This window comes from Fukomys damarensis, unplaced genomic scaffold (assembly GCF_012274545.1).
Source record: "Fukomys damarensis isolate Sample0158 unplaced genomic scaffold, DMR_v1.0_HiC HiC_scaffold_14, whole genome shotgun sequence".
In the NCBI taxonomy this organism is placed as follows: Eukaryota; Metazoa; Chordata; class Mammalia; order Rodentia; family Bathyergidae; genus Fukomys; species Fukomys damarensis.
Window position 1 is genome coordinate 19,387,414 of NW_022900926.1, and position 9,659 is coordinate 19,397,072.

At 36.5% G+C, this 9,659-nt stretch overlaps 1 pseudogene; it reads left to right on the forward strand.

Moving 5' to 3' along the window:
- Positions 1-2,885: 2,885 nt before the first annotated feature.
- LOC104863915 lies at positions 2,886-3,126 on the forward strand (annotated as a pseudogene).
- Positions 3,127-9,659: the final 6,533 nt, after the last annotated feature.

Below are 9,659 nucleotides of genomic sequence, written 5' to 3' on the forward strand. Positions count from 1 at the left end.
AATGAACAGCTCTAGTTTTATTTTCTGAGTTATTCTACAAAAGGGATGACTGAATTTTGTAAAATTACAAGAAATAATTTCATTCCTAACACTTTGATACCTTTTCCTATAAAAGATGTGTTTTAATAGCAACTGGGGAGAAATATTAATTATGCGGATACTGTTTTGCTTTCTCATTTTGGAAATGCAATTGGATTTAATTCTCACAGAATCCCAGATCTACTATCTCTATTAGCTAAGCTGAAAAGATAAGGACTGTTAACATTTTCATGGTGTAGGTCATTTTATGTATAATTAAAGAATTCTGCCAAAAAGATGTCAAACCATACAAAAGTCCAAAGGAGAATTTTCTATATTGCTGGCAAAATTATTTATAATTATTATGTTTAGGCTCATGAACACATTTCTGGCCAGTATTTTCCATCCTCAAAAACTTGAATGTCTCTATCTCATTAGAGGACAAGAAAACTGCCGCTAAGGTACTCACAGAAGACAGTTGTGCATTACTCGATACAGTGGAGAGATTTGAGGTCAATATATGTCAGAAAACGGTCCCCTTCAAAGACAAAGATTGAAGAGTAATTTTATTAACAAGAGCTATTTTGAGACTTGTGTGGCACTGGTGTGGCTACATAGAGATAAATATTAATTATAATTCGTGTGTTTATATTTTCCTATCAAGATAAATACATAATTGAGCTCTGAGGAAGTTTTGAAGAGATAATGGGGACGATTTGTTTTCATATGAACGCAAATGCAAGCTCTGTTGACAAAGCCAGTTCATTAGAATAAAGCAACCCATGTCCAACCTCTCTACTAGCTGGAGGGGACCACAGTGGTCGTGATAAAACTGAGCAGGTGAAAGTTTGCATTATTCGAAACTGGAGATGAAGAAATGCTAAGAATTGTGGAAGTGATCCCATCCTATTATGATATCTTAAATCAGGTAGAACACCACGAAGGGCTCCGTGCGTAGCCTTTTTGTATCTGTAACCACACATTGGGGTTCACATTCTTTCATATAAGAAACCCCAAAACTTTCAGCCTTACCTGATGTGAAACAAAACAAAATAAAAACAAACATATTCAAGGATCGTTTGTGTAAACGTCATTCTCTTTTATACAAGTGAAGTGGTACTTTCCAACTTCCATTATGGGAATAAACCAGAATTAAAAGTGAGGGAAAATTCATTTGGTTGTGAGAAAAAAACTGAAAGCATCACCATTTTAAACCAGTTCACAGAATTTTCCTTTAAAAAAAAAAAATTTTTTCAATTAGAAGATAGGTATTTGGGCTTCTTGAAACAAAACTTAAAAAGTAAGAGGTGTACAAGCATGTAGTTATTCTTAATGTCCTGACTAAGAGTGTTGGCATTGGAATAACTACTTGGATTTAAATCCTGGTTTATTTTCTATGTAGTAATGAGCATACTGACTAAGCTCTCTACCCCTAATTTCTACATTTAAAAAGAGGAATGTTATGAAGAACTAACATAAAGACTGGCTAGAAGAATTAAATGGCCTGTTGTGTGTATTGCTAATAGTTTAATTATTCATTTATTTAATATATTGTCTCGGTTACTTTCCTGTCAGTGGAACTAAATATTTGACACTTCCACTTTAAAGGAGGAGAGATTTATTTTGGTGCATAGTTTCAGTCTGTGGTTGGCCAGCTCAAATGCAAAACATCATGGTGCTGGGGCCTCCATGAAGAAAAGGAAAGCTGTTCAGATCACTAGAGCCAGAAAGTAGAAAGCAAAGGGAAAATCCTGGGAGGGAGTTGTACCCTTCAAAGTCATGACCACGGCACGCTCTTTACCCAGGCCCACTTATCAGGGTGCATCCATTTATGAGGATTGTGCTCCCACGATCCAGTCACCATCCCCAAACCCTGCCTCTGAATGCATGAAAGTTCGGAGGGGGATTTTAGATCTAAACCCTAACACATGTATTTATAGAATACTCAGCTCTGTGAATGTAGCATCATGAGCTCAGGTTATAGCACTGAACTAAGCCATGTCTGTCCCTATGAAATGCACATGCTGATTAAATTAGTTGTGATTAATCTATTATCCAAGAGTTTATAAGAGTCATTTAAAAAAATTTCAGGATGTGTGCCAATAAACTAACATATTATAGATGTAAGCAGACTCTCCCACTTATTTTAAAGAAGCTATAACCGAGGACTAGAGTGAAAAATATACTAAAATAAACAAAGCCATGAATGGAAAATCCTAAAAACAATGTCTGTTTATTTATTTTTTTAATTGAAATTTTATTAGTTTAAAAATTATATGTTTGCAGCACATAACGACTACATTCACTCTGGGGAGTCAGTACACGTAACGATTCTTCATTCTTTAACTTTCCCTTCACCTCCACTCCTTCCTGCCCAATGTTTCTTTAGATTTGAAGTATGATGATCACTTTGAGAATTAAAAGCTACAGGTATGCTTTTAATCATTTTAAAATATTTATCTGATGATCCAGCAGTTCTAGTCTTCCAAAATTAAAAGATATGTCCACATAAAAGGCATCCATGGGAATGTCCATAGCAACCTTATCATAATAACCAAGTCAAGCCAAAGTACCATGACTATAAAAAAAAGAAAAGCAGAGCAACCAGGTTGCTCTTGGAGCAGGCCTAGCACCTTCACTCCAGGAGGCCGAGCTGGCGGGCCAGGGAGAGTCGCAAGGTTGTGAAAGTGTCCACTACCCCTCTGTATCACATTCAGAAGTGCATAAGATAAGCTTTATATTTCCAAGTGGAGACAAGTATAATGGTGACTGTACAAGAACGTCTTCCGGCAGCTATGAGAAATGGAATAGGCCTTCGCACCACTCCTAATGGGACCGTCTACACAGGAAACTGGAGAGATGAAAAAATGAATGGTTTGGGAAAACTTGAGCATTTTTCGGGAGCAGTAGATCAAGGAGAATTTAAGGACAATGCATTTCACGGGTTTGGGGACTTACACTTTCCCAACTGGGGCAAAATACACTGGAAATTTCAATGAAAATGGAAGTGGAAGGTGAAGGGGAACACACTGAAACCAAGGACTGCAGCGGAGCGGTAACTTCCGTTTCACAGCTGCTCCAGGCCTGAGACTACAGCTCTACATGTAGATGTTCTAAACTAGAGTTTAAATGGGGTAAGTGAAGTTTTTAGCTTGAAGTAGAAGAACTGTCATCTCAAATGACGGCATACCTTTACCTCTCTAAGTTTTCCAATAAAACCATCAGTCATCTAAAAGAAAAAAAGAAAAAAGACAGGCAAACCGTAGTGCATTCATATAGGAGAAAACTATCCTACAGCAAAGAGGAATCAAGTATTAACAGATGCAGTTACATGATAAATTTCAAAAGTACTAGAAACTAGATGTAAATGAATACGTACTGTGTGATTCCATTAAGATGCAGTTCAAGAATAAGCAAAGATAACATAAAATGATAAAAATTAGCAAGTGGTTATAGTGAGTGGTGGGCCAGAAGGTGTTTGGAGAAGACCCCAACCAACAGAACTCTGAATGATGAAAATATTTTATATATTGTTTTAAGTGGCAGTTACAGTAATATATACAATTGTCATAATTTGTTGTGTTTTGTTGTTGTTATTTGTGTGGGTTCTTTTTTTTTTTTCTTTTAGTACTGGGGATCAAACTCAGAACCTTGTGTTTGTGAGGACCTTGCACTTGTGAGGCAGGCACAGCACTACTGAGCTAAATTCCTGGCCCTAGAAGTCAATATTTTAAAACTCTGCATTTTATTATATATTATACCTCATTAATAAAATGTTCTTTAAAAAACACTGTACATGCTTTCCAGGAAAAATTACACATTGAAACTAAAATTGTGCGTGATAAATGGACTCAGGGTAACATTGTATGATATAAGAACTAGTGAATGAGTGGGTTAAATTTAAATGTCATTGTTAACATTTACAGTTTCGAGAGATGTCAGGAAGAGTCTCAAGTGAGAAGCTTGGTCTAATTCACTGATGTTTTGTATGTATCAATTTTATTTTGCCTTCCATTTGAATATTCAGTACAGAATCTTGTACTTGATCAGCACATGTCTAGTGTACAGTATTTTACTGGAAAGGAATGCACTTGCATGCATTAAAGGCATTACTTGCCTTTAAAAGGCAAGTAGGAAAAAAAAGGCAAGTAGGGTATAAATGAAAGTTACTAAGTACATTGTCCATGACAATATCAATTAATATCTCTGCTTGAGCAGCCTACTGGGCTTTTCACAATATTTTAATATGTTCTAAAAAATAAAATCTTGGGACATTTAAAAATGAGGGTATTTTCTGTGAGAAGTTTGAGACCCTGGCTAAACTATATATCTACAAAAATGCCTACAGAGGCTAATAAGGAATCCAATTGTATGGTAATTTCAAATTAGCTTTTATACTTACTTAAAGCTTCAAAGGTGATTGAGAAAAAAGAAGTTATACAGAATAAAATTACTCATGATTCAAAAAAGAACTTTTTGAGTGATTCAATGTTTTTCTTACTTCTTACTGTAACAAATGGCCACACAGAAGAGAAAAATAGGTAACTGTGGAAGAGAAAAGAAAGCAAAATATGGGCCAGGGACTTAGCTCAGTGGTGCCACCACCACCTGGCTTGAAAGTGTACGGACCTGAGTTTGATCCCTGGTACAAAGAAAAAAATAAAAAGAAGAAGAAGAAGAAAGAAAAAAGAAAGATAAATATGAAAATGGCAACTAGCCACAAAGGATAAATAAAATGATTCAGATTGGAAATGTTGACTTTAATATGTGGGGAAAAAAATCAAGAATATGCTGTAAAATGATTGAAGTTTAATTAGAAAGTATTAATATATATACTATTTATTTAAACACTTTCCAGTTGAGCATTATGTTTACAAAGATTTAATTGGTTAGAAATCCTATTTGTTGTTTTAACAAAGAATCTTGTTTTCATTGACAGAGTGTGATATAATATAATAAGTGTTCTGTCTCATATATGCCTCTATGTAGTTTGGATATTTAATTTCTTGACCTATGTCTACAAGCTATTGTATCTCTGAAGAAGCTAACCTTTAGAGACAATACTTTTTAACAATACACCTTTATTTCTCTAACCCAAGCCTAAAATCAAATAAGTTGAAGACCTTATATAAAGCATTAATATAGACCAATACCTTTAAAAAATGTTTTTGAGAGAGTCTTGCTGTGGAGTTCAGGCTGGCCTAGAATTCACTGTGTAGTGCTGGCTGGTCTTGAACTTGCAGTGGTCCTCTTGCCTCAGTTTCCTGAGTACTGAGATTACATATGTGAACCACCATGTCTGGCCTTTCAAATTTCTTTAGCAAGCTTCTCAGTATTATTACCAGTTTTGGGGGATGCCAAAGTCTCCTTCTGGAGTAGGTTTCTAGGTTCTTTCTGCCCTGAGCAAATATTGGTCAGACAAGTACAAATGGTTTTATTAAATGTAGGAAACGAAACAGTCTCTGTGGAGTGAATTTGGCCAAGTAAAAGTAGCGGAAGAAGTACATCCTACAGCATGAGGGCGAGCCATCCATCAAAGAGAGAAAACAATGGCAAAAACTCAGTGCTGTCATTTTTGTATCACCTATTCCTCAAGCTGTTGTCAGGTCTAGGCCATCCTATGGGAAAACTGCTTGAGTTCTCATGATAAGTTCACCTGCAAGACTTTGGAAACTGTTGTACCCATGTGTCTTGGGATTTTGCAATTAACAGGTCATACACCTACTTCCCCAGCCATTTTTGCCACATTCTAACCTCTTGTCTCAATGTGAGACACTTCAGGCAGTGCAGAGTCAGTTCAAGTTGCTATAACAAAAATCCCATAGACTGAGTGGCTTAAACAACAGAAATTTATTTTCCATAGCTCTAGAGACTAGGAATTCCAAAGTCAAAGTGCCAGAAAATGCAATTTGCAGTGAATATCTTCCTGGTTTGTAGACTGATTTTCACTATACTTTCAAATATTACAGAGAGGGCTAAATCTAAACTTTTTTCTTTTTCGATAAGGACACTAATCCCTTCTTAGAACATTTACCTGCATGATTTTATCTATACCTAATTATCTCTCAAAGTCTTCACCTTCTAATACCATCTCTTTGTTGGTTAACATTTCAACATATGAATTTTTATGGGTTGACAATGCAGTCCTTAACACTATTCCTCTTTTTCCCCTGATTAATACAGTTCTCCCATGCAAAATATATTCATTCTATCTCAATATCTCCATGAATTTTAACTTTTCTTGCAGCATCAACTCTATAAAACACAATCTCATCGAAATATTGCTTAAACAGATATGGGTAAGATACCAGGTACTAGTCATGCTGAGGTAAAAATTCTTCTCCGACTATGAAACTGTACAAGTTCTTCTCCGAGTATGAAACTATACAAGTTATATGCTTCTGAAATGCAATCATAACATAGGCATAGGATAGATATTCTTATTCCAAAAGTGACACATAGGAAAGGGAGAAATATCCAGTCCCAGGCAAATCCAAACCCTAGGAAGGCAAATTTACTAGGAAGGCTCAGAATATATCTCACTGGATAATCTTCTTTGCCTCCCAGGCATACAATATGATCACACCTACAAGTGCTCACACAAGTCAGCTGTGTTAGGGGACCCCAAAGAAGCAGCAGTCTTCTGCTAGAACTGGCTCCTGACACGACTCACTCCACAGCATCTCTTGGAGACTATCTGCCCTGTTAAGATTTATCTGGTGCTTCTGGTTATCTCGGTGCCTTCAGGATCAGTTTTCCCTTTAAAGAATAGCACAAAGTTATAAGCAAATACTGTAGCTTCATCTTCCTATCCTATGGAACTGAAAATCTCTGATCATCCTTCATTCTAGCCCATCTACTTCCCTTCAATTCAAGCTGATGGTTTTCCTGCTAGAGTGGCCAATTAAATACCCATATTAACCTCATTTTCAAATGTTTGCTTAGTCACACCCTCAAAGTCTTCTTCCAAGTAGGATTTCTCATTACTTTACATATTGGATAAGTGAAGAATTTCCTAAATCTTTATGTTCTTAGAAACTTCTTCTTTAATTTATTTCTCTGGTTCTCAATTTGCTATAAGCAATCAGAAGAAACTGAGCTGCACCTTCTATAAGTTGTCTGATTTTTTCAGCTAAATATTCAATTTCATCATTTACAAATTTTACCTGTCACCAAATATTAGAGTATGAATTCCTTTGGATCCTTTAAAAAATGATACTGGCTTTTTGTACCGCGCACCTCAAAATTCTTCCAGAATTTTTTTCTTTTTGTTATTAACTCATATGATTAAGGAAGCTGAGAATTCCTATGATTTTTCATTTAAAAGCTATAAACCAGGAAGACTGGTGGTATAGTTTGAAAGCCTAATTATCAGTCAATAGTGTAGATTCTAGCCTAATCCTGATAGTCTGAGAACCAGGATACTGAGTACAAGAGAAGATAGATGCCCCTGGCAAACAGTCTAGGAGAAAATGAATTCAAACTTCCTCTGCCCATGAGATTATGTCATCTACATTGGGTAGGACCATCTGCTTTACCCAGTCTACCAATTCAGACAATGACCTCTTCCAGAAATATTGACACACCAACACTCAGAAATAATGTTTAGTCAAATGTCTGGAATCCTGTTTTCCAGTCAAACTGACACAAACAATTAAAATTAATTGTGACACAACATGATGCAGAGTGTGTCTATGTCACTGAAAGAAAAATCCATACAATTCATCTAATTCTTACCAAATATGACTTACTTTGCTATATTCTATTTCCATTCTATTATTTCTATTCCATTTTATGCTAACTGTGATTCACTAAAATGATTTCACGGCTACAGTTCAAAAAGTATATATTACAAATGATTAATCTACTGCTCTTTACCTAAATTGTCTCTATGATTTGAAAAGTGGCCATAAATTTTCTTTGATGACATGCTGCATTCTGAGAGCTTTCAGACAGAGACAAGCCAAGGGTCAGAAAACACATAGCTCCAAAACAGATCTCCAGGAATTTGTCTAAAGCCGCTGAAAAACCAGTAGGATATCTTTTCCTTGTACCTTTTCACCACACATTCTGATGTTTACACTGGCCTCCTCTAAGAGGATCAATCTATTACTCACGGTTTCCCAGAGCAGAACTCAGCATCCTACTTTTTTGCACCTGGATAATTCAACCTTCACCTACTCAGGAACTGAGATTTACTGATTTCATACAGTATTACATTTAATCAAGTTTATGTTATAGCATCTTTAAACATGCAAAAATTACTTAATTCGCTGTTTTATCCTCTATTTGTCTTGATTTAAACTGTCTTGAGTTGAAATGGTAAAGATATCATGATGAAGCAATAATGAATAATAAAGCACTGCCTTGCCCTGGTGTGGTTTTTGTTTTTGTTTTGTTTTGTTTTGTTTTGTTTTTTCTCTGTAAGATGGAAAGATGTTCTCTACCAGAAATTGAACCATTTGGGCTGTATGTGTTCCATCCTAATATATCAAAATATTCTGTGGCTGTTTGTGCAGAATGATGTTACCTGCTCAATGTATCAAACATGTTCTGCTCAAACAATGTAGCTGTTAGTACCTCATGTTTCTACCAAAGTTTCCCGGATTCTAGCTATGTCTCCACCCTAAAAGATTCTTCTCAACTTCCTTTCTCCAACTGTATATATGGGACTCTCGCTGCAACTCTACACTCAGAATTTGGAGTGGGCAAACTCCTCTGAGCCAGCTGGCTACTAAAGGGGTTTTCTCCGTCTCTTCAGTAACTTCTAGATTCTCAGGTCTTCAAATTGCTGTAGCTGTAACACTTGGCTGTAACACTGAGCCATTCTGCTCTGCCACAATAGTCATGCATAGAAAAGGAAGGTGTATCTCTGTAGGAAAGTCAATGTAACAATATGGGGCCAAAGCAGTCTTTGAACCAAGTTTATGTCACTAAAATAGGTCTAAAGAAGAATGGTGACTCTCCCAGCACATCAGTGACAGCAATGGGAAGATTTGTGACAGCGGGAAATGTAGGAGAGATGGGCTAACAGCAAATTAGCTCGTGAAGGAAAAGCACTAGGGACCAGGCTACTGTTTATGTGCTCAGGTTTCAGTTCTGTGAGTCCCTACTGCAGAATGCCTCAGAACCACCTAAATAATCTGCTTCAGCTAAACCTGGAGGCCTAGTATTTTGTAGGATCCTAGATCCTAATACTGAGGGACAGGAAATGGGGGAGAAAAAACAAGTGAGGGAATGCTAAAAAAGCACCTTACAATTCAAGTAAAGGCAGAGAAAGAATGTACCAGTCATACACTCTTGGTATTCTCCTATCGGGACAATTGTTGCTGCAGGATCATATGGCTGATAAATCGCAACAAAAACCCAACAGATAATGTTGACTCTGTATGACTCTTCATTGAACAGGTACATAAGAAAAGTGGGGGAGAAGGACTCCGAACTTCCAAACTGTACGGCTCCCCAGTTGCCCCAACCGTGTTCATTAATTAGAAACACGGGACATCTTAACTGGTTTGGCCATGACAGAGTCCTTCCTCTTTGAGTGTGAATAAATGAGAAGCTCAGTGAAACAGGAACTGAGTTACACTATCACGATTTTGAAGCTAAGCCAGAGCATATTTATGTCATAAAATACAACT